This window comes from Elaeis guineensis, chromosome 6 (genome assembly GCF_000442705.2).
Source record: "Elaeis guineensis isolate ETL-2024a chromosome 6, EG11, whole genome shotgun sequence".
Taxonomy (NCBI): Eukaryota; Viridiplantae; Streptophyta; class Magnoliopsida; order Arecales; family Arecaceae; genus Elaeis; species Elaeis guineensis.
Genome location: NC_025998.2, coordinates 35,955,046 through 35,981,615, shown reverse-complemented (window position 1 = coordinate 35,981,615; position 26,570 = coordinate 35,955,046). Strand labels below are relative to the sequence as shown.

At 36.8% G+C, this 26,570-nt stretch overlaps 1 pseudogene; it reads left to right on the top strand.

The window, feature by feature from the left end:
* Positions 1 to 899: 899 nt before the first annotated feature.
* Positions 900 to 26,570, top strand: part of LOC140858793 (uncharacterized) — a 56,532-nt pseudogene continuing 30,861 nt past the window's right edge.

Here is a 26,570-nt window from a genome sequence, read left to right as displayed (position 1 = left end):
CTCTATGGGAAGGTCGACATCCAGAGCTAGCATCCACATGAAACATGGCCCTGCCAGCGGGTATAAAGTTGGCACAAGAATTAAGAACTCTGTCGATTAAGAAACATGGCCCTGTCATGGGTATAATAGTGACCTTAGCACGAATATCTGTGAGCAATATTTTGAAACATGACATGAATACATGATGAAAATGATTTACGATTCATAATTGTGAAATATACATGATTTATGCATGCATGATGAGCTTATAACTTGTTTTATTATATGCTCTATGAAATATTTATTTTTGCAATAATTGTTATTTGCTAAATGATGCATTATCATAAAAAACTTATGCTTGATCCGATAAGAAAGCGGAAGTCTACTTACTGAGCTAGTGTAGCTCATATTCTTTTTGTTTTCTCTTTCATGTACAGAGAAATAAGGCTAGGATCGAAGGAAAGAGAATCCAGGCTTGGAGATCAGCAAAGCAAGTTTAGAAATTTTCCTCTAGGAATTTAGTTTATATTTTTGGATTGTAGTCATTATAAATTTTAAGACTTGGATTATTTTATCTCTGGTTTTAGATGCTCTGAACCAGTTTTGGTTTAATTAAATAATTGAATTGAACTTTATTATTACATTTATTTGAGATACACCTGTTATTATATTTAAGAAGATAAATTTTGGTTTCATGTTCTCGTGGGTCCATCCCTCGGTAGCATGGCCGTGTTATGTCCCAGGTTTAGGGCGTGACATATTATGGTATCAGAGCAATAGGTTTAAATCAAGGATAGAACTTAAAAACCTAACAGTGAGTAGCTAGGTTATGCATAGTTAGACTTTGACTTAAATTATTAACTGTACTGTAACTCTGTTATAAAATAACGTAATAATGATTGACATTTGAATAGGAAGCGATGAGCAATAGGGAGGGCGAGACTTTGACAAATATGGCCGCTAGGACAAGAGGAGCAAGAGGAGCAAGACTAACATCATGAGGAGCTGACAATCAACCAGCTGAGCGGGCTCCTGACGCACCAGCCACACAGGCGGACATTGCTGGTGTATGTCAAGTGGTGGCTCAGCTTATTCAGCAGCAGGCACAGACTGCTCCTCGACCGACATTATCTATGGAGTCATACTATGAGAGATTCAGAAGGCTCAACCCACCTCTATTTGAGGGTGGATCTGATCCTATGGCTGCAGAGATATGGATTCGAGAGATGGAAAAGATGTTTGATGCCCTGCAATACCCTGAGAATGTGAAGGTCCGATTAGCCATCCCTATGTTAAAAGAAAATGCCGAGTTTTGGTGGACTGCAATAAAAGCTGCCTATGGGAACAATGATGATCAGCTCACTTGGGAAGAATTCAAAGAGATATTTTATGACCAGTACTTTTCGAGGACAATGAGGTTGGTAAAAGAAAATGAGTTTCTAGCCTTAAAGCAAAAGGATGATATGACGGTGCTAGAATATGCTAACAAGTTTAATGAGCTAGGCCGCTTCTGCCCTCAACTTATGGAATTTGAAAGGAGTAAAGCTAACAGATTTGAACAAGGTCTAAGATATGGAATTTGATCCCGTCTGTCTTCTCATATTTTCAATAACTACAAGGACGTACTGGAGCGAGCTTTGAAAGTGGAATCTGAATTGAAAAGAGCAGAACTAGAAAGAAGAGATAAGAAGAGATCGAGATCAGCAGAAAATCTAAAGGATCAGCAGAAAAATTTCAAAAATAATAACTCTGATAAGAAGAAAGAATCTTCATCCTGCTCCTACTGTAGAAAAAATCACAATGGATCTTGTCTCAAGAGGATTGGAGCATGCTTCTTATGTGGTGAAAAAGGACATATGGCTCGTGATTGCCCAAATAAGAAAAGAGATAACTCTAGATCTAGCAAACTGGTTGATCAAAAACAAAAAGGAAATGCACGAGTATTTACTTTAAACTAGCAGGAGGCCAATGCAAATGATCAAGTGGTGACAGGTATTATCCCAGTCAATTCTATTTATGCTCGTGTGTTATTCAATTCTGGCTCTTCACACTCTTTTATATCTCTCAAGTTTGCTACTTCTTTGAATTGTGTGCCTGAAAAACTAAATGAACCATTATATGTTAGCACACCTTTTAAAAATATTGTTGTTGCTGATATTATTTTCAAGAATTGCATAATCCAAATAGAAGAAAAAGAATTAGCAGCAGATTTGATTCAGCTAAATATGTATGATTTTGATGTTATTCTTGGGATGAACTGGTTATCTTCATACCATGCACATATTGATTGTTTTGGAAAAAGAGTGGTATTTCAAATTCCAGATGAACCACAATTCTTCTTTCAAGGCGAAGTTCATAATAAGGAATCCAAACAATCCTTGGATATTATCTCAATCATGAACGCAAGAAAAGCTTTAAGGAAAGGATGCAAAGCATTTTTGGCCCACGTAATAGACGTCGAGAAGGAAAAGATAAAGTTGGATGAGATTCCAATTGTCAAGGAATTTTCTGATATTTTTCCAGATGAACTACCCGGACTGCCCCCAGAGTGCGAGGTTGAATTTAAAATTGATATCACCCCAGGAACCAGACCTATTTCGAAACCTCCTTACCGGATGGCTCTCGTAGAATTACGAGAATTAAAGGATCAACTGCAAGAACTTTTGAAAAAAAAGTTTGTCCGACCAAGTACATCACCCTGGGGAGCTCCTGTGTTATTTGTGAAAAAGAAAGATGGAAGCATGCGATTATGCATTGACTATCGGGAGTTGAGCAAGGTAACCATAAAGAACAAATATCCTCTTCCACGAATAGATGACTTATTTGATCAACTTCAGGGTGCTCAAGTTTTCTCCAAAATTGACTTACGATCAGGCTATCATCAACTAAGAATTAGAGATGAAGATGTACCTAAGACTGCATTTAGAACCAGGTATGGCCATTATGAATTTTTAGTAATGCCTTTTGGACTAACCAATGCACCGGCTGTTTTTATGGATATGATGAACAGGATTTTCAAGCCGTATCTAGATCACTTCGTTGTTGTTTTTATTGATGATATCCTAGTGTATTCTAAAAATATAGAGGAACATGAGAGACATTTGAGGATTGTATTTTAGACCTTGAGAAAAGAGAAGCTCTTCGCCAAGCTTAGCAAGTGTGAATTCTGGTTGGATAGTGTTGTCTTCCTCGATCATGTAATATCTAAGGAAGGAATCTCAGTCGATCCAAAGAAGATAAAAGCCGTGGTAAATTAGCCTCGTCCGACTAATGTGATGGAAGTTAGAAGCTTCTTAGGCTTGGCTGGTTATTATAGAAGATTCGTCAAAGAATTTTCTCAAATTGCAATTCCTCTGACTCGCTTAACTCAGAAACGAATAAAATTTGAATGGAGCAGTGAATGTGAGCAGAGTTTTCAAGATCTGAAGCAACGATTGATATCTGCTCCAGTTCTTGTTCTACCATCTAATGAAGGAGGATTTGTCATTTATAGTGATGCTTCTAAGAAAGGATTAGGTTGTGTGTTGATGCAGAATAATAAGGTCATAGCTTATGCTTCTCGACAACTAAAAGCCTATGAGCAGAATTATCCGACCCATGATTTGGAGTTAGCAGCTATTATTTTTGCCTTAAAAATTTGGCGACACTATTTATATGGAGAATCATGTGAAATCTTTACTGATCATAAAAGCTTAAAATATTTATTTACTCAAAAAGAGCTGAATATGAGACAAAGAAGGTGGCTTGAACTATTAAAAGATTATGATCTAAGTATTAAATATCACCCTGAAAAAGCTAATGTGGTGGCAGATGCACTTAGTAGGAAGTCTTCAGCGAATGTGAGGACTCTGCTATCCTTTCAGCAATAAATTCTTAGGGATCTTGAAGATTTGCAAATTGAAGTGACCTGTTCTGATGTTAAGAATGTGTTAGCAAATTTAATGGTACAACCAGCATTGATCGAACAGATAAAAATGGCTCAACAAAGTGATATTCATTTATGTCAGATTAAGGAGGACATGGAGAAAGGATTACGAACTGAGTTTAGACTCCATACGGATGGAACTCTTTATCTTGGGAACAGATTATGTATACCAGGTGATCCTGAACTAAAAAGAAAAATTTTGGAAGAAGCCCATAAATCCCGTTTCTCTTTTCATCCCGGTAGTACAAAGATGTATAGAGATTTAAAACAACTCTTCTGGTGGAATGGAATGAAGCAGGAGATAGCTCAGTTTGTATCTCAATGCTTGGTATGCCAGCAAGTAAAAGTCGAACATCAAAGACCTGCTGGTCTGCTAAGACCATTAGAGATACCAGAATGGAAATGGGAACATATCACGATGGATTTCGTTACTGGACTTCCAAGGACAACAAGAAAAAATGATGTAGTGTGGGTGATTGTTGATCGGCTTACTAAATCAGCTCACTTTCTACCTTTTCGAGTTGGCACTCCGCTTGATAAGTTAGCCCAGATGTATATTGATAGAATTGTACGTCTGCATGGTGTTCCAATAAGTATTGTATCTGATCGAGACCCACGATTTGTATCTAGGTTTTGGAAAAGTTTTCAAGATGCCTTGGGAACAGAATTGAGGCTTAGTACTGCATTCCATCCTCAGATCGATGGCCAATCTGAAAGGACAATTCAAACTCTGGAGGATATGTTAAGAGCTTGTGCTTTTGACTTCAGAGGACATTGGGATAATCATATGGCATTGATTGAATTTGCATATAATAACAGTTTTCATTCTAGTATCCAGATGGCACCCTATGAAGCCCTATATGGAAGAAAGTGTAGATCCCCTCTGTATTGGGATGAAGTGGGTGAAAAGAAATTAATTGGTCCCGAGTTAGTTCAAGACGCCAGAGACAAAATTTATCTAATCAAGAGAAGACTCAAGGCAGCTCAGGATAGACAAAAGAGTTGGGCAGATAGAAAAAGAAGAGAATTAGAATTTCAGGTCGGTAATCATGTTTTTCTAAAAGTATCACCTACTAAGGGTGTCATGAGGTTCGGGAGATATGGCAAGCTGAGTCCGCGATATATTGGACCTTTTGAAATTTTAAATCGAGTAGGAGATGTTGCATACGAACTAGCTTTACCACCAGATTTATCCAAAGTGCACAATGTCTTTCATGTTTCACTACTGAGGAAGTTTGTACCTGATCCAAACAGTGTGATAAAGTATGAGCCATTGCAAGTTCATGAAGATCTAACCTATGAAGAATTTTCTCTGTGAATTATTGACCGAAAAGAGCAAGTTCTAAGACGGCATACCATTCCATACGTAAAGATTCATTGGAGTAATCATGAAGAGAGAGAGGCTACTTGGGAGCTTGAAGACGATATGAAGATGAGATATCCACACTTATTTGAAAATGAAGGTATGTTAAATTTCGAGGATGAAATTTTTTTTTTAGGGGGGTAGAATGTGAAAGCCCAGCCCACTAGCCCTGTTAAAAAAAAAAAAGAAAAAAAAATAGAGCAGGAAGACTCCCGATCGGAGTCTTCCTCTTCCCCGATCAAGAATCGGAGTCCTAGAGCCATTGAAAGACCCTAGGACGAGCTCTATAAGAACCCTTCTCCTCTCCTCTATTGGTAGATCCATCAGTCGCCGCCGATTGCCGGAGATTTTTCTCTGATTTTCTCGTTTGAAGCCGCGACTCCTCGACCTGTGTTCGCCGCGATTTCACGCTGGTGGGGGTCACCGGAGGTTGTGGTAAGGTCTTCCTCCTCTCCCTCTCTTCTCTCCCTTCTTTCTCGTGCCTGTGAGCATGATGGCCGGTGACGGGTGTCGTCGGATTTAGTTGGAGAAGGAAACCCCCTGTTCGCCGCCTCTTTCCTCTGATTTTTCAGCGCCGGCGGTCACGCCGACCACCGGCTCTGGTCTCTCCGAACCCGGGAGAGTCGGCCGTTGCCGCCGGCCACCACCGGCCATGATATGGCCGTGATCGGCCGGTCAAGGCACGGGGACCTCTAGGTCCCCTATTTCGGCCCAATGAAAGCCTGGGAAGAAGAAGAAAAGAAAAGAAAAAGAAAAGAAAAAGGAAAAAGAAAAAAGAAAAGAAAAAGGAAAAAGAAAAAGAAAAGAAAAAGGAAAAAGAAAAAGAAAAGCAAAAAAAATACAAAAATAGAAAAAAAAATAAATAATAATAATAATAATAATAATAAGAAAAAGAGAAAATTTTCCTCTCTTCCCTCTTTCTCTCTCTTTCTCTCTCTCTATTGTCTCTCTCTAAAAAGAAAAAGAAAAAAAAAAGAAAAAGAAAATATATATATATAAATAAATATATATATATATATATATGTGAGAGAAAGTTTCTCTCATCCCTCTCTAAAGTCTTTCTCTCTCTAAAATTGGATTCATTCTCTCTCTACTTCTCTCTCTACTTTCTCTCTCTAAAAATAAAAAATAAAAAAATCCTATGAATCCCTTATTAGGCTATCTTCTTCACTTTTAGGGACCTATGACCTTAAATCGGGTTAGAGCCGAAGGGAGAGATTTATTGGACTGACTATCAAATTGGTCATTTCTTTATATTATGTAATTTTATTAAAAATATGAAATTTATTAATGATTTAATATTTTAAATAGGACTGTCTGATTCTTTTAAGGAAGATTAAAAGGTCCTGGATGATCGAGGTAAGTAGATCCTATGTTCCTTATTTATTTTTAAATGATCATATTTTTATGCAAAGAATTGCTATTGATGAAATCATAATTTTTCATAAAATAAGGATCGGCATATGTGATATGAAAAAGTATGTTTTATTATGAGCATTAATTTCATGAATATGTCTTATGAAAATAGCATAATTATGAAACATGAATTTCATTATTTTTCCATCTATGTATATGTATGCTTTAAGAAAAAGATATAATGATTTCAAAGGCTCTCAGATGGCTATGAATGAATCTCTACGGGAAGGTCGACATCCGGAGCTAGCATCCACATGAAATATGGCCCTGCCAGCAGGTATAAAGTTGGCACAAGAATTAAGAACTCTGTCGATTAAGAAACATGGCCCTATCACGGGTATAATAGTGACCTTAGCACGAATATCTGTGAGCAATGTTTTGAAACATGACATGAATACATGATGAAAATGATTTACGATTCATAATTGTGAAATATACATGATTTATGCATGCATGATGAGCTTATAACTTATTTTATTATATGCTCTATGAAATATTTATTTTTGCAATAATTGTTATTTGCTAAATGATAAATTATCATAGAAAACTTATGCTTGATCCGATAAGGAAGCGGAAGTCTACTTACTGAGCTAGTGTAGCTCATATTCTTTTTGTTTTCTCTTTCATGTACAGAGAAATAAGGCTAGGATCGAAGGAAAGAGAATCCAGGCTTGGAGATCAGCAAAGCAAGTTTAGAAATTTTGCTCTAGAAATTTAGTTTATGTTTTTGGATTGTAGTCATTATAAATTTTAAGACTTGAATTATTTTATCTCTGGTTTTAGATGCTCTGAACTAGTTTTGGTTTAATTAAATAATTGAATTGAACTTTATTATTACATTTATTTGAGATACACCTGTTATTATATTTAAGAAGATGAATTTTGGCTTCGTGTTCTCGTAGGTCCATCCCTCGGTAGCATGGCCGTGTTATGTCCCGGGTTTGGGGCGTGACAACATGATCCATAACCGACACTCTTTCTCGCATCCGAACGTTAAACACTGTATAGGAGGTTTTGTGTCTTTCAGCATCCTCAGAGGTGCCGAAGAACTCGTTCAACTTTTTAAACATCTCCTCTAGCTGTGCATCCTCAAACTTATCACTAAATTCATCGTTTATCATCATCCTTATAATGCAATGCACCATTATATAGTCATTGAGCCACTTCTGATAAGCATCTCTAACCGTACCATATGCATTTGCCATGGGTTCTTCAGGTGCAGGATCCATAAGGACATACAGAATCCTTTCATACTCCAGAATAATTTTTAACTTTCGATACCAGCTATCGAAGTTGGGTCTTATAAGCTTGTCACTATTTAATAGTGAGTGGAGCAACAAAGTATTAGCCATTATTGAAAAAAAAATAAAAACTATTTAGTATATGAATTATACAATCTTAAAGATTTGGACTTTAGTCTAAAGATTCCTCCTACTATTTTATACAAATTGATAGCTTCTACCTCCAATTTGAAAAATTTATTCGATTCCTTAGCAGGTACTAGAATCCATACAAACTGCATATGGGTCCAAGTGTGGCTCGGCCAACCCATATATATCTATGGATAGATTTTTAACCAATTATTTTTTTAAATAATTTTTAGTAAAATATTTTACCCCAGGTTGCTCTTCAATAGACGTGTGATGCGTTCACTGAAAATTCTGATTAGATCCAACTATTAATATAAATATATCCAGTGCATCTAACTAATAAATGATCAGGCTCGAGTATGACTCAGCTAGCCTGCCCATCCATCATTGAGTCATAATAGGGTCATCATATTGTGGATGATAATTTCAATATCTAAATAAACATCAGACATATAGCACCTCCAATATTTATCAAGACTATTGGATCTATTACCATCTACATTAATGGGAGGCTATGAACCTGTTATCTCTATAACAATATCATTTTAAGGATCTAATAATTTAGAAATTTTATTTTTATGCATTAGAACCAAAAATTCAATCAGCAGTCAAATCTTCTCACTGACTTCAACAAGTCAACAAAGAAGATAAGAGATAAAACTGGTCTAGGGACACCTTAATTAGTCCTAGATAGCATGGGTGAACTAAAATCACTAAGCGACCTAATCGAAAATAGATTGACCACATTGACTAAGTGAGTGAAGATTGGAGGGAGGATCCTCATTTCTTTCCTTAGACACCAACGCAATTAGCTAGAAAAGAAAACAGTCCCAATTAAAAATTTCTTTCAACCACTTGTTTTAGACACCAATTGATTTATCAATTTTGATTTGGTTAGCTTAAGGATTCGGGTTCAACCACTGAGCTAACAATCAGGTCCATTTGTTATAATCAAAGATATGAACTTGATCAGTTATAACTATTGTGTTTGATCTAAAGTAATCTTGACCTAATCCAAATCAATTTTTGGTTAGATTTGATCAATTGCTCAATTTAGTTCATTATGCATTTAATTTTAAATCCTAGGTCTAACCTAGTCAAATGACTAGATTCGAGCTAATCCTTTGCCTTAAATTCATGTTTAAACATAATAACTGATCGTAAACTAATTTTTTTAGATCAAAATTTAATAATTAGATATGAAAAATCAGATCTAAATGAGATTTATACATCACATATATAATAACAAAATTTAGATCTAAACGAATAATATCATATGTAACAAATAATTCAGATCTTGAAACTAATTTTTAGATCTAAAAATATTATATTAAAATAGTAATAAAATAAATCATAAATTTTTTTTATATCTAATCTAAACTTATTCATAATTTTAGATTTAATTATAATAATTAAAATAATTTTAAATTATTTTTTCAAAATGGATCAGCACATACTAGGACAACCTTTTCATTGTAAGGGATAAATCTTATAGTAGGATAACCTTATATCAGTCCGTGCAATCTTTTAATCAATTAATTTTGATCTAAACTATCAGATATCAGATCAAATCATTTTTATTTCTGATTTATTAGATGTCAAATTCATGCATTTATGTTCATGTCAAAAATTATGCTCTGATACCACTGAAAGTAAGCAGGTAGTTTCATGCATGTAATTTAAAAAATTTTTAAGATTATGCTCTGATACCATTGAAAGTAAGCAGATAGTTTCATGCATGCAATTTAAAATTTTTTTAATCTTAACATAGTGGAATGGATCTAGATTAAACACTTTAACCTAGTATGTATTAGATCTAATCTAAAAACTACCTAAGCATGGATCATATGACACTACAAGCATGCATAATATGAAATCTAAAAACCATAGATCATATCTATGCTATAGATCACATCTACCATAAAATTGAGATTAGATCCCAATACATGAGTATGGATCGATCTACACCGTAGCTGATGATCATGGATTTATCAGGTTCTTCTAGCCACACAGATGTCTGGCCTCCACAGGTATCCACACGGGGTTTCTGATCCGATCAGAGGTTTGATGAAATCTCTGGGGTGTTAGCTCCCTTGCAGAATTCTACTCCTAATAGCTGATGTGGCTCCTTCTTCAGATATCTCGGATACTCTAAGAGGAGAAGAAGGATAGGAGGAAGAAGTGGTGGAGGAAGAAATCTAGAGAACACTATTTCTCTCTTCCAGGAGCCCACGCCCTAGATCTAGAACCCTAGATCTATTCTCACATGAAGATGAGGATGCCCTACTCTTTCTCATGCACAACCCAAAATTCTTCCTCTCTTATTTGGTGGAATCTCTTGTCACATGCACAAAAAAAGAAGGGCTTCTTAAGGTTGGCGTCCAAGGGAGTTAGAATGAAACCAACCTCATCCAAAGACAAGGTTTAAGTTCAAACTTGAATTTAAATCTAATTTGAATTCAAACTTAAACCAAACTTATTGCTCCTTGAATTGATTTTGATGATTACAAAGCATTTGAGGAGATTACTAATGATTTTGGCTTGAAAAAAGACTTATTGCATTTCAAGGGCAAAATCATAATTTTGTCAAGACCTGATTCAGAAGTCTCAAGAGTAAGAACTAAAGACGTACAATCTATTGGAGAAAATTTTAATATTTTTGGAAGTGTATTTTATAAAAAAATCAAATTTTTATTTTTGAGTCGACCCCATGAGTCGACTCATGGCTTAAAGGGCTGAACGGCACACTGAAATTTTGGCTGGCACACTCTGTGAGTCAACTCCATGGGTCGATCCCTTGACATGAGTCAACCCTATGAGTCGACTTCTACTGCTCTACAGGCCAAAATTACAGAACAGTCATTTTTTACTCTTTTCCACAGAGATCGACCCCATGAGTCGACCCATGAGCATGAATCGACCCTATGAGTCGACCCCTGTGACGGAAAAGTTTTGCAACGGCTAATTTTTAATCCATTTCAATTGAATTTAATGCTCATTTAATGTGCTCTAACGGCTCTATTTCAGTCCAGATTACTCTCCACCATTATTTGAAGTTATATAAAGGGACTTAAAGGAGGGAATCAAAAAAAAAAAGAGAGAGAAAAGAGAAAGATTGGAAAAAGGTTCTTCAAGCATTCTTGTCAACCCTAAGCAAGAGCCGACAAAAAGAGTTCAAGAAGCCTTTATTTCAAGTTCACCAACTCCTCAAAAGTTCATTAAAATCTCCAACCACCTTGAGAAAATCAAGAAGAGCTTCCTTCTAATTGTGTAAAGTGTATTTAAAGCTTTATTCGCTCATTAAAGGAGCTTCATCTGTATTTCTGTGCAATTAACTATAATACTCTTTTTGAGTTATTATTTTTATTTTGGAAGAGTTTCAAAATGTGGGAAGGTTGATCCGAACCTTGAATCGAATTGTATTGGATTGGCTTGTACCCAAAAAATAAGTGTTCTAGCTTGGAATAGCTAGAGTCGGAGGTTCCGACGAGTGTATTCAGGTTGAATACTGTTTAATGGATTGGAATTTTCAAGTAGGAGCTTGGAGAGTGGATGTAGGTGCAAGATTGGCACCGAACCACTATAAATCTTTTTGTTTGTATTGTACTTAATTGCTTTCCTTTTAAACTTCTTTATTCTCTTGCATTCTTGCATCCAACCATTACCCTTGCATCAATTACACTCTCCTTACTTATCTTGCTATTGTTAAATATTCTTCATAAGTTGTAAGTTAAGTTTAAATTTTTAGAAATCCAATTCACCCCCCCTTTTGGATTACATAGCTGGGCAACAAGTGGTATCAGAGCCCGGTGCTCTTGCCCTACTTTGATTTAACCAATCAAAGAGCTAAAGATCTATGGCAACTCAAGTTGGCACTTCTCTAACCGAGGGGCAGTCCACTAACCGACCTCCACTTTCAATGGGTCAAACTATAACTATTGGAAAGCTCGGATGAAAATCTTCATTCAAGCACTTGACTATGATATGTGAAGTATCATAGTAAATGGACCACACACACCCACTAAAATAATTGATGGTGCGGAATCAACCAAACCTGAAAAAGAATGGGATGAGGTTGATAAAAAAATGGCTCAACTAAATGCTAAAGCCATGAATGTCTTGTATTGTGCCCTAGATGCTAATATATTCAATCATATTTCAACTTGCATGTCTGCTAAGAAAATTAGGATAGATTAGAAGTAACTCATGAAGGAACTAATCAAGTAAAAGAATCCAAAATTAACATGCTCATGCATAAATATGAACTTTTTAAAATAGAGCATGATGAATCTATAACTGAAATGTTTACTCGCTTTACTGATATTATAAATGGTTTTAAAAGTCTTGGTAAGTCTTATTCTAATAGTGACCTCATGAGGAAGATTCTTAGGTCCTTACCAAGAACTTGAAAAGCCAAAGTGACCGCTATCCAAGAAGCCAAGGATCTGAACATCCTACCCTTGGAAGAGCTTCTAGGATCACTGATGACACATGAGCTGAGCATGAAACAACATCAAGAAGAAGAAGTCAAAAAGAAGAGGACAATCACCCTCAAATCCATGGCTCAACTTGATGAAGAAATTGATGATACGAAAAATGAAGAGCAGGATGAAGAAATGGCTCTCATTACTAGAAAGTTTAAGAAATTTTTGAGGAAAAAGAAATAAGGAATGAGAAAAAGGCCATCCACAAAAGGAGAACATAGCAAAGAAAAGGATAAAGAACAACCCCTTATTTGCTACGAATGCAAGAAACTGGGACATTTTAAGTCTGAATGTCCACAATTGAAGAAAGGTCCCAAGAAGTACAAGAAGAAGGCCATGATGGCTACTTGGAGTGGAAGTGATGAGTCAAGCTCCGAAGAAGAAGACTCAAATGAACAAACCAACTTGTGCCTTCTGTAACTCCTGTTGACTTTACCTTTGAAGAACTTCATGAAGCTTTTTATGATTTAATTGATGAACTAAAGAAGCTAGGGGTAAAGAATAAAGAGTTAAAATTAAAGAATCAATCTTTACTAAAATAAAATGAGAGCATTTCAAATAAAAAATCTACCCTACTTCAAGAAAATCTGAACTTAAAGAATGAAATTACCAAGCTAAAATTAATAGTTGAAAAATTCACCTTAAGTTCTAATAAACTTAATATGATTCTTGAAAATCAAAAGGTTGTTTATGATAAGGCTGGTCTTGGTTACAACCCCTTAAAGAAATAAAAGTTTCTAAAAAATATCTATGTAAACTCTTCAAACAACAAGTTCTCAAACATTACTTGCTTCAAATGTGGTAAAATAGGTCACAAGTCATACACTTGTCTCTCTAATAAATTCTTAAATTCTAATGCAAAAAAAATATGGGTTCCAAAAGGAACCATTGTGACTAACCAAAAAAGACCCAAGAAAGCTTGGGTACCTAAAGTAAAAACTTGATTTTTGCTTGCAGGTGTGTCTAGCATCTCAAGGAGCAAACCGGAAATGGTATCTTGATAGCGGATGCTCAAGACACATGACTGGTGATGAATCTCAATTCATCACACTTGATGCTAAAAATGGAGGGATGGTCACCTTTGGAGACAATGACAAAGAAAAGATCATCGGTATAAGTAACATTGGTATTACTCCCTCCAAGTATATTAAAAATATTTTATTAGTAGATGGTTTAAAACATAATTGATTAAGCATCAGTCAATTTTGTGATAAAGGATACAAAGTTATTTTTGAATCTTCTATTTGCATTGTAACTAGTCCTGTTAATGAAGGCATTAAATTTGTTGGGCATAGACATGGCAATATTTATATGGTAGATTTGAATGATCTATCCAAAATAAACATGCAATGTCTTGTATCCTTGAATGCCAAGATTAATGAGACTAGTTGGCTTTGGCATTGTAGGCTTGCACATATTAGCATGCATTCACTTTCAAAACTCATTAAGAAAGAATTGGTTATTAGTTTATCCAAATTGAACTTTGAAAAGGATAGAATTCGTGATGCATGCCAACTAGATAAACAAACAAGAGTTTCATTCAAATCTAAAAATATTATTTCAACTACTAGGCCATTAGAATTATTGCACATGGATTTATTTGGATCTACTAGAACTACTAGTCTAGGAGGAAAACGATATGGTTTTGTAATTATTGATGATTTCTCTCATTTTACATGGATTTTTTTTTTGGCACACAAGGATGAAACTTTTCAAGTTTTCTCTAAATTTTATCGAAAAGTCACAAATGAGAAAGGTTTTTCAATTCAAAATATTCGAAGTGATCATGGAACCAAATTTGAAAATCAAGATTTTGAAAAGTTTTATGATGAAAAAGGAATAGGGCACAACTTTTCGGCACCTAGGACACCCCAACAAAATGGGGTAGTAGAAAGAAAAAATAGAACCCTTGAAGAAATGGCCCGTACCTTGCTATGTGAAAGCAACCTTCCAAGATATTTTTGGACGGAAGTAATTAACACGGCATGTTACATATTAAATCATGCTTTAATTAGACAAATTTTAAAGAAAACTCCCTATGAGATTTAGAAAAGAAGAAAACCAAACATTGCATATTTTCATGTCTTTGGTTACCGATGCTTTGTGTTAAATAATGGTAAAGAAAGACTAAAAAAATTTGATGCAAAATCTGATGAAGTAATTTTTTTTGGTTACTCCTCTTCTAGTAAAGCCTTTAGAGTTTTCAACAAAAGAACCTTAGTAGTAGAGGAGTCAATTCATGTTGTCTTTGATGAAACTAACGATCTTCCTTCAAGAAAGAATGAAGGTTTTGATGATGCAGATCCTCTTATAGAAGGAATAAAGGAGATCAATCTAAAAGATTCAACAATTCAAGATGATGAAGAACATGAAGACAAACAAGATGAGGAAGGTGAAGAATGATAAGAACAACCTCAAGGTACAAATAATCTACCCAAAGAATGGAGGTATGATCACAATTACTCTAAGGAACTAATCATTGGTGATCCTACACATGGTGTAAGAACTCGTTCCTCACTTAAAGATATACTCAATCATTTTGCTTTTGTTTCTCATCTTGAACCTAAAACTATAGACGAAGCTGAAAAAGATTATAATTGGATTAATGCAATGCAAGAAGAACTTAATCAATTTGAAAGAAATAAAGTATGGACCTGGGTATCAAGACCTAAAAACTACTCAATAATTGGCACAAAATGGGTATATAGGAATAAATTGGATAAACATGAAAATGTGATAAGAAATAAAGTAAAATTAGTTACAAAAAATTATAATCAAGAAGAAGGAATTGATTTTGATGAGACTTTTGCACCTGTTGCTAGATTAGAGGCAATTAGACTTCTACTTGCATATGCTTGCTTTATGAAATTTAAATTATTCCAAATGGATGTCAAAAGTGCCTTTTTAAATGGATATATTGCTGAAGAAGTTTATGTAGAATAACCCTTAGGTTTTGAAAATCATACTTTTCCTAATCATATTTTTAAATTAAATAAACCTCTATATGGTTTGAAATAAGCATCCAGGGCTTGGTATGAAAGGCTAAGCAAATTTTTACTTAACAATAGTTTTTCAAAAGAAAATGTAGACACAACTCTTTTCATTAAAAAAAATCAAGATGATATATTAGTTATACAAATATATGTTGATGACATTATTTTTGGGTCTACTAATGAAACTCTTTGTCAAGATTTTGCAAAGCTCATACAGGGGAAGTTCGAGATGAGCATGATGGGAGAACTTACATTCTTCCTCGGATTTCAAATCAAACAAACAAAGGAAGGAATCTCCATCTGTTGGAAAATGTGTCCCAAAAAGCCAATCGTCAAGCTGTTGACGGTTGAGCAACCAAGTATTGTAATTGATTTGTTAATAAATAAAATATATTTAGCATTTTCATCATAAGCTTTCATCTTCTAATGAACTCCGTTGTTATGATGAAGTCCTTAGGACTATTTAGATTCGATAAAGAGAGGATTTATCGATTAGTCCTTAAAACTGTTCACGACCAAATGATAGGCTGTTAATAAGGACAACAGCTTCTATCGAGCATAGGTCGCTGTAGGCCATATGGGTTGGTTGTCCTCTTAACCAAGGAGTGTGGAGACACTGGTATGGCATACAGGTGAAATGTAAGGGTACATCATCATTGAACGTGACCAACTCCAGAGTATTCTACTGTCGAGAATGTCTCTGATGGGATATAGGTATAAGTGTCCCTTAGACCTGAGATCGCCTCAGTGACTTGCAAGCAACTCACTGTGCTTTGGTACTGGACTAACTAAATTTCTAATTCAGGGATGGAAGGCTTCTGGGCACAGTCAAGTACTTGTGAAGTCAGAGTGTGATCGAGATGGGATTGACCACTCCAAGAGTTGGAGAAGAATGAGTCGCTGTATTTCAATTTAGCAAAACCTTGGCCAGGGTAATCCATCAGATGGATTTGATATTTTGAAATACAATGTGGACAACCTGATCAGAGTTGACAGTTAAACTCTGGGGTGTCCTATGATCATTTTGGTCAAGGGGATGAATTATATGAAAACTATATCTGCATGGGTTCTAAGGATGTTGTTCTACACATTCGACCTATCCGGTCATCGGGTACCATTGCTAGATGGTCACTTCGATTGGTATAGGAATTTGTTCCTATGCTACTGGCTTAGGTTCGGACCTATGAGGTCACACACATTAGAGTTCATGATCCGATCAGATGGTTGATCAACGATTAAGAATCGTTCTAGGGTTAAATGATCAATACGATTGACATTTAACCTAGTGCAAGTGTTGCAGGAGGATCTATTAACAATTCGATTACTGATTGGCTTAATTTGATTAAGCCAATGGGCTGAGATTAAGTCTAATTAAATATAATTTAATTAGATTTAGTTTGGGCTTGATTGGATCAAGTCCAATTGGTTTATTGGATAAGCCAAGTGCAAGGAAAAACTAGTCCTAGTTCAACTAGGACTTGGGTCAATCTAATTTTTAATTTGATTAGAAAATTAAATCAGATTTAAATCTAATTTAATCTGATTAAATTAAGTTTTAAATTAGGTTAAAATCTATTTTAATTGGGTTGATCTAATTTTGATTTGATTTGGTTTGGGAAACCAAATTAAAACAAGTCATAAGACAGAATCCTAGTAAGACTAGGATTCCACCTTGCGCCACATAAGCCTTCTCCACGCCCTCTCTCTTATTCAACGCCAATCTCCACTTATTTTGTGTGACAAAAGCTCTCTCCCAGATCTCTCCCACATTCACAAAAGGTCTCCTCTCTTCTTTCTTACATGGAAGGTGGTTTGGATCAAATCTAAAAGGAATAAGTTTGGATTTCGAATTCTATGAGATAGAGTTTTAAAAATCCAAAACTCTTTCAATTTTGCACCAAATTTATCCAAATTTTTTTTGGAATTTTTGTAGCTTTTAGGGTATACATTGTGTACCCTTTTCTAGTGATCCATGCATGAAAATATGAAGGAGGTGCTCAAGAGTTGGGCGTCCCTTAACTTGCCATGTTTGGATAAGCCTTGACTAGGTGTTTGACCTAGACAAGGACTCTATCATATCTCTCTATATAAGATGAGTTTTTTTGTGAAATTTTAGGAGAAGTCATAGATTTGATAGACCTTTGTGCCATCCAAAAATCAGAGAGAAATACCTTTAGTTCGTAGAGATATAAAAGATGCAAGTTTGGGTGTCTAGAGAGAAAAATGTGAAGAAGAAGAGGGTCTTCTTCTAGGGTTTTTGTTTTCATATCTTTCCTCCCTCCATCTTGAGTTTCCTGAGAGTGTCTCAGATCTGAAACTCCTCCTTCTACTTTCCATCTTTGGAAAAGTCCAAATCAAGAAGAAGGAGGCACCTGATCAACCATCAAAGAAGGATCAGTGCAGTACTAGCATACTGTGCTGATTTTCTGAAGCAGGACTTCTGATCGAGATTCGTGGGCTCGTGTGGATGACTCCTAGAGGCCGGACGCATGTGCAGCTTGCAACATCATCCTCAAGCCCAGATCAACAAGGTTAGAACATCTAACTTGCAAGGTAATAGATCTGATCTATTGTTTAATACATACATTAGATGTAGTATAGAAACATGTTGATATGATCAACATGTAGTTCATGCTATATTTATATATTTTAATTTTTAATTTAATACTATGTAATAATCATGTAATAAGATCTTAGATCTAGAGATTTTTTAATTTTAAAAAATAAATTTTGATTTATTTTAGTCTTCCGCTGTATGATCTTGAAAAAGTTTCAAGATCTAACCCTGAAACCCTAGATATGGTTCCTTCAATTGGTATCAGAGCCTAGGTTCTTTATTATATGATTATTTATACATGCTTAGATTATTTTTTAGATTAGAACTAATTTATAATCTGATTATTAAATCTAAAATTAAAATTTTAGATCAATCACAAACTGCAAGGTTGTCCTGCTGTAAGGTTTACCCCTTACAGTGCAAAGGTTGTCCTAGTTTGTGTAGATCTATCTTTAATCATAAATTTGTTAGATATGATCTAGATTAAATTTATGATTTATTAGATTTAAAAGATGTTTAAATCTGAAATAAAATCTCTTTGTTAATAATTTTTGTGCAAAGAAATTGTTTAAAGTTGAAATTGTTTCAATTACATGAACCTGTTTAGATTAGATCTAAAGTAGTTTCATGTTTATTTCACTTGCACCTTGATTATGAATCAAACATGCAATATGGTTGGTAGAATCATATTATAAAATTATTTTACAAATATGAAAATTATTTTTTGAAAAGCCAAACCCAACCCTCAGCCCAAAACTTAATTAAGAATTAAGAAGTTGTTTGATTAGGTTCTAGGATTGTGAATTGAAGAACCTAAGACACAAATCATAACACATTGGGTTAATGGGTTAGTGAGAATTAGGTCCATTAATTGGGTTAGACCTATGGTTAGATTAAAGATGGACTTAATTAGAGAATTGACTAAATCTAATCAATTGTTGTCTTAGATTAGGTCAAAGATTCTCTAGATCAATTACAATAGTTGTAGTTGGTCAAGTCCATGTCTTTAACGAGAACCAAATGGACTTGATTCTTGGCTAAGCGGTCTAGCACGAACTGTTAGGTTGATCTAATCGAAACTAATTAAACCAGTTGGTGTCTAAGGTAAACCAGACCGGTGGTTTTTAATTGGGAGCCCGCTTACCTGGCCATTTCTGATGGTGTCTAAGGCAAGCTTTGGCAAACCCTCCCACTGATCGAACTTACCTGGCCTCTTGGTGAAATTATATTTTGATCAGATCACTTGACTATTCGAGCTGACCCATGTCAGCTAGGTAAATCAGTGTGACTGATTTAGGTGCTCCTAGACCAGCCCTGGTCTCCCTTAAGCTGACTTGGTGAAGCCAGTGGGAGGATCATGATAAGCTGGTTCATCTGACTTCATCTTCTATATTATTTAAATTCTTTAAAATTATTAGGTCCTTAAAATGATAAAGTTATGGAGATAACTGAATCATAGCCTCCTATTAAGGTGTTTGATAATGAGTCCATTAACTCAATAATCATTGCAGACCCAAAGGCCTGGTGCTTGTTGACTAATGAAATTATCACTCATCATATGATGACTTGAAAGTGTCTCTCTAATAGTGGTTAGGTGAGCCAACCAAAGTTGGGCTTAATCATTTGTTGGTTAGATACACCAAGTATGATCATGTTAATGGTTGGACCTAACTGGATCCTTACAGTGGAGGCCAAAGCCTACTGATTAGGTTTCTGGGGCAAAATTAAAATTACTAAAAATTGTTTAGAGAAACAATTGGTTATGAACCTACCTTTAGATGTACATGGGTTGGCCAACCAAAGTTGGGCTTGTGTGCAGTCTAAGTGGATTCTAGTACCCGCTAAGGAATTAGGATAATTCCTCGAATTGAAGGTAGAGGCTATCAATTCGAATAAAATAGTGGGAGAAACCTTTTGATTAAAGTTCAAATCATTAGGTTTAATGAATCAATTACTAATTAGGTTATGGTTCTCTTTTGTGCAGATATGGCCACTTCCCTATCGCTCCGATCATTGTTGGACAATAATAAGTTGGTGGGACCCAATTTCGATAGCTGGTACCGAAAGTTGAAGATAGTCCTGGAGCATGAACGGATCCTATATGTGATAATGGATCCTGCACCTGAGGAGCCAGCTGTCAATGCACGTGGAACAGTCAGAGACACTTACCAGAAGTGGCTCAGTGATCGGATCACGGTGCGCTGTATCATGCTGGCTGCTATGAGCGACGAGTTCAGTCGCAGATTCGAGACAGCTCAGCCAAAGGACATGCTTCAAGTGTTGGAGGATGCTTTTGGCACACCCGATGATGTAGAGAGGCACAAGACTAGTTGTGCCATCTTCAACGCCAAAATGCGGGATGGTGCCTCTGTCACTGATCATGTATTGTACATGATCGAGCTGATGGAACGATTGAGCAAGCTCAGCTTTCCCTTGCATGAGAAGCTTGGGAAAGATGCAATACTGAACTCGCTGTCCAAGTCATATCTCCCATTCCTCACTCATTATAGAATGACAAAGCCTGAAGTAAACTACCACGGATTACTGGGGTTACTTCAAAACTTTGAGAAAGATCACCAACTCCATAAGGAGTTGGTGAACTTAGTGGGAGGTTCGTCTTCTGGTTCTCGACCCTTTAAGAAAGGAAAGAAGAACAAGAAGAAGAAAGTGAAGAAGGTGTAAGTTCAGGCTGGGACATCTGTGCAGTGTCAGACCAAAAAGATCAAACCCGATAAGAGTCAAGCTGAATGCTTCTTTTGCAAGAAGCGGGGGCACTGGAAGAGGAACTGTCCCTAGTACATTGCCTCCCTAGACCCGAACAGGCAGAGAAAGCAGCAAGTTGTTGCTGGGCAAGATATTTATATGATAACTCTTTGCAATTTCTCTATTTGTGATATAACTGACTGGGTATTGGATACCGGTAGCCCTTACCATATTTGCAATTCGTTGCAGGGGTTGCAGGTCAGTAGGAGATTCGAGCAAGGCGAGAGGTTCCTGAACGTTGGAGATGGAAGACCAGTTCCAGTTCTAGCATTAGGAATCTTGAAACTTGTATTTGAATCCCATATCGTTGTTCTTAATGATTATCATTTCTGTCCCAGTTTCTTTTTAAATATCATTTCTGTAGGCCTTCTGGCCAAAAATGATTATGAAATTTCAATAAAAAAATAAATTTATAATATCATTGAGAATGGTGTTACTATTTTTTGTGGACATTTGAACAATGATGTGTATATGTTATCACAACCTGTTAATGTAGTCTATTCAACTGGCAAGCACCCTAGATTAGATAGTATGTCAGATATCTACTTATGGCACTGTAGGCTAGGTCATATAAACAAGAACAGAATAAATAGGTTGACTCAAGAGGGAATCCTCGAAGTTAGTGATTGTGAATCACTTCCAACCTGTGAGTCCTGTCTTCTTGGTAAAATGACCAAGTCACCTTTTACTGGAAAAGGTGAGAGAGCTACTGAGCTCTTGGGCCTAGTACATACTGATGTATGCGGGCCCATGAGCACCAGTGCTAGAGGTGGATATTTCTACTTCATAACTTTCACGGATGACCTATCCCGATATGGATATGTCTATCTGATGAAACATAAGTCGGATTCATTTGAAATGTTCAAACGATTCCGAAGTGAAGTAGAAAAACAAACTGAGAAGAGTATTAAAACTCTTCGATCTGATCGAGGAGGAGAATACCTTTCTAGTGAATTTCTCACATATCTAGGAGAGAATGGGATTCTCTCCCAATGGACTCCTCCAGGAACACCACAGCATAATGGTGTGTTTGAAAGGAGGAATCGGACTCTGTTAGACATAATCCGATCCATGATGGGTTTTACTAGCTTGCCGATATCCTTCTGGGGATATGCACTCGAATCGGCCTGTTATCTGTTAAATAGGATCCCAAGTAAGTCTGTAATTAAGACTCCATATGAGATATGGACGGGACGTAAGCCAGCACTTTCACACCTTAGGGTCTGGGGGTGCCCGGCCTATGTCAAACGATTAGTCACAAACAAACTTGGACCTAGGTCTGACAAATGCTCATTCATAGGGTACCCCAAAGAGACAAAAGGATATTTTTTCTACCATGCTGATGAACAAAAGGTGTTCGTCAGCCTTAAGGCAATCTATTTAGAAAAGGAGTTCCTTGGTGAAGGAACTGTTGCCTCTAAGATTATACTTGATGAAGTTCAACAGGTAGAAGGACCGACACCAATAGCTAAACCTGAGTCTGATATGATTAGATCATATTCGGAGATCATATCCGGAGCCCAATGTACCTGCACCATTAAGGCGATCTGGTAGAGTACCGCATCAATCGAACAGATACTACGATTTCTTGGTCCGGGACGGTGATCCCATCGAACTTGATGAGAATAATGAGGATCCGATCACCTATATGGATGCAATGCAGAGACCTGATTTCGAGAAATGGCTTGAAGCCATGAAATCCGAAATGGAGTCCATGAAGATCAACGATGTATGGACATTGGTTGACCCACCTGAAGGGGTTAAACCCATTGGGTGTAAATGGGTCTTCAAAGGAAGAGGGGCGCAGACGAAAAGGTGGAGACCTATAAAGCCCGTCTGGTAGCCAAGGGGTATCGTCAACGTTATGGTATTGACTATGACGAGACGTTTTCCCCTGTGGCAATGCTCAAATCTATTCGGATAATGCTTGTAATAGCTGCCCATCTAGATTATGAGATCTGGCAGATGGATGTAAAGACAGCTTTCCTGAATGGAGAGCTGACCGAAGAGGTGTATATGATACAACCTGAGGGGTTTACATCCACAGATGAGTCCAAGGTGTGCAAGCTTCAGAGATCCATTTATGGATTGAAGCAAGCTTCTCAGAGTTGGAACATGCATTTTGATAAGATGATCAAAACGTATGGCTTCATTAAGAATGGAGAAGAGCCCTGCATCTATAAATGGGCAAATGGTCCAGTTGTGGTATTCCTTATCTTGTACGTGGATGACATTCTCTTAATCGGAAATGACATCCCCGCACTACAGGGAATAAAAGTTTGGTTGTCATCACAGTTCTCCATGAAGGACTTGGGTGAAGCATCCTACATCCTAGGGATGAAGATCTATAGGGATAGATCTAAAAGGATGCTTGGGTTATCCCAGTCCATGTACATAGACATTATGCTGAAGAGGTTCAGCATGGAGAATTCCAAGAAGGGCTATCTACCGATAGGCCAAGGAATTTCTCTCTCTACGAAGGATTGTCCGACAACTCCTGAAGAGAGAGAACGTATGAGTAGAGTCCCATATGCTTCAGTCGTGGGATCTATCATGTACGTCATGATATGTACAAGACCAGATGTGGCATACTCACTAGGAGTAGTGAGTAGATACCAATCTGATCCTGGAGAAAATCACTGGAAAGTGGTTAAAGCCATCCTTAAGTATTTGAGAAATACTAAGAACCAATGGTTGGTTTATGGCGAGTCAGATCTGAAACTTGTGGGGTTCACAGACTCCAGCTTCCAATCTGACCATGATGACAGCAGGAGTGTGTCGGGTTATATCTTTACTCTGAATGGTGGAGCCATCTGCTGGAAGAGTTCCAAGCAGCATACTGTGGCAGACTCTGTTTGTGAAGCGGAGTACATCGCAGTATCAGATACCGCGAAGGAAGCTGTGTGGCTGAGAAAATTCATCAACGAGCTCGGAGTAGCACCCTCCCTCGATGGTCCGGTCCTGCTCTACTGCGACAGCACTGGTGCCATAGCTCAGGCGAAGGAACCCAAAGCACATCAGCGGACGAAGCACATCTTGCGTCGCTTCCACCTGGTCCGGAAGATCGTGGATCGAGGTGACGTCGACCTTCAGAAGATCGACAGAAAGGAGAACCTAGCCGACCCCTTCACTAAAGCCCTGGCAATAAAGGAGTTCGACAACCACAAGTCGAAGATGGGTATTAGATACTGTGCCGAGTGGCTTTAGGACAAGTGGGAGTTGTTGGGAAATGTGTCCCAAAAAGCCAATCGTCAAGCTGTTGACGGTTGAGCAACCAAGTATTGTAATTGATTTGTTAATAAATAAAATATATTTGGCATTTTCATCATAAGCTTTCATCTTCTAATGAACTCCGTTGTTATGATGAAGTCCTTAGGACTATTTAGATTCGATAAAGAGAGGATTTATCGATTAGTCCTTAAAACTGTTCACGACCAAATGATAGGCTGTTAATAAGGACAACAGCTTCTATCGAGCATAGGTCGCTGTAGGCCATATGGGTTGGTTGTCCTCTTAACCAAGGAGTGTGGAGACACTAGTATGGCATACAGGTGAGATGTAAGGGTACATCATCATTGAACGTGACCAACTCCAGAGTATTCTACTGTCGAGAATATCTTTGATGGGATATAGGTATAAGTGTTCCTTAGACCTGAGATCGCCTCAGTGACTTGCAAGCAACTCACTGTGCTTTGGTACTGGACTAACTGAATTTCTAATTCAGGGACGAAAGGCTTCTGGGCACAATCAAGTACTTGCGAAGTCAGAGTGTGATCGAGATGGGATTGACCACTCCAAGAGTTGGAGAAGAATGAGTCGCTGTATTTCAATTTAGCAAAACCTTAGCCAGGGTAATCCATCAGATGGATTTGATATTTTGAAATACAATGTGGACAACCTGATCAGAGTTGACAGTTAAACTCTGGGGTGTCCTATGATCATTTGGTCAAGGGGATGAATTATATGAAAACTATATCCGCATGGGTTCTAAGGATGTTGTTCTACACATTCGACCTATCCGTCGTCGGGTACCATTGCTAGATGGTCACTTCGATTGGTATAGGAATTTATTCCTATGCTACTGACTTACGTTCGGACCTATGAGGTCACACACATTAGAGTTCATGATCCGATCAGATGGTTGATCAATGATTAAGAATCGTTCTAGGGTTAAATGATCAATATGATTGACATTTAATCCAGTGCAAGTGTTGCAAGAGGATCTATTAACAATTCGATTGCTGATTGGCTTAATTTGATTAAGCCAATGGGCTGAGATTAAGTTTAATTAAATATGATTTAATTAGATTTGGTTTGGGCTTGATTGGATCAAGTCCAATTGGTTTATTGGATAAGCCAAGTGCAAGGAAAAACTAGTCCTAGTTCAACTAGGACTTGGGGTCAATCTAATTTCTAATTTGATTAAAAAATTAAATCTAATTTAAATCTAATTTAATCTGATTAAATTAAGTTCTTAATTGGATTAAGACCTATTTTAATTGGGTTGATCTAATTTTGATTTGATTTGGTTTGGGAAACCAAATTAAAACAAGTCATAAGACAGAATCCTAGTAAGACTAGGATTCCACCTTGCGCCACATAAGCCTTCTCCACGCCCTCTCTCTTATTCAATGCCAATCTCCACTTATTTTGTGCGACAAAAGCCCTCTCCCAGATCTCTCCCACGTTCACAAAAGGTCTCCTCTCTTCTTTCTTACATAGAAGGTGGTTTGGATCAAATCTAAAAGGAATAAGTTTGGATTTCGAATTCTATGAGATAGAGTTTTAGAAATCCAAAACTCTTTCAATTTTGCACCAAATTTATCCAATTTTTTTTTGGAATTTTATGGCTTTTAGGATATACATTGTGTACCCTTTCTGGTGATCCATGCATGAAAATATGAAGGAGGTGCTCAAGAGTTGGGCGTCCCTTAACTTGCCATGTTTGGATAAGCCTTGACTAGGTGTTTGACCTAGACAAGGACTCTATCATATCTCTCTATATAAGATGAGTTTCTTTGTAAAATTTTAGAAAAAGTTAGAGATTTGAGAGACCTTTGTGCCCATCCAAAAATCAGAGAGAAATACCTTTGGGTCGTGGAGATATAAAAGATGCAAGTTTGGGTGTCTAGAGAGAAAAACGTGAAGAAGAAGAGGGTCTTCTTCTAGGGTTTTTGTTTTCATATCTTTCCTCCCTCCATCTTGAGTTTCCTGAGAGCGTCTCAGATCTAAAACTCCTCCTTCTACTTTCCATCTTTGGAAAAGTCCAAATCAAGAAGAAGGAGGCACCTGATCAACCATCAAAGAAGGATCAGCGCAGTACTAGCATACTGTGCTGATTTTCTGAAGCAGGACTTCTGATCGAGATTCGTGGGCTCGTGTGGATGACTCCTAGAGGCCGGACGCATGTGCGGCTTGCAACATCATCCTCAAGCCCAGATCAACAAGGTTAGAACGTCTAACTTGCAAGGTAATAGATCTGATCTATTGTTTAATACATACATTAGATGTAGTATAGAAACATGTTGATATGATCAACATGTAGTTCATGCTATATTTATATATTTTAATTTCTGATTTAATGCTATGTAATAATCATGTAATAGGATCTTAGATCTAGAAATTTTTTGATTTTAAAAAATAAATTTTGATTTATTTTAGTCTTCCTCTATATGATCTTGAAAAAGTTTCAAGATCTAACCCTGAAACCCTAGATCTGG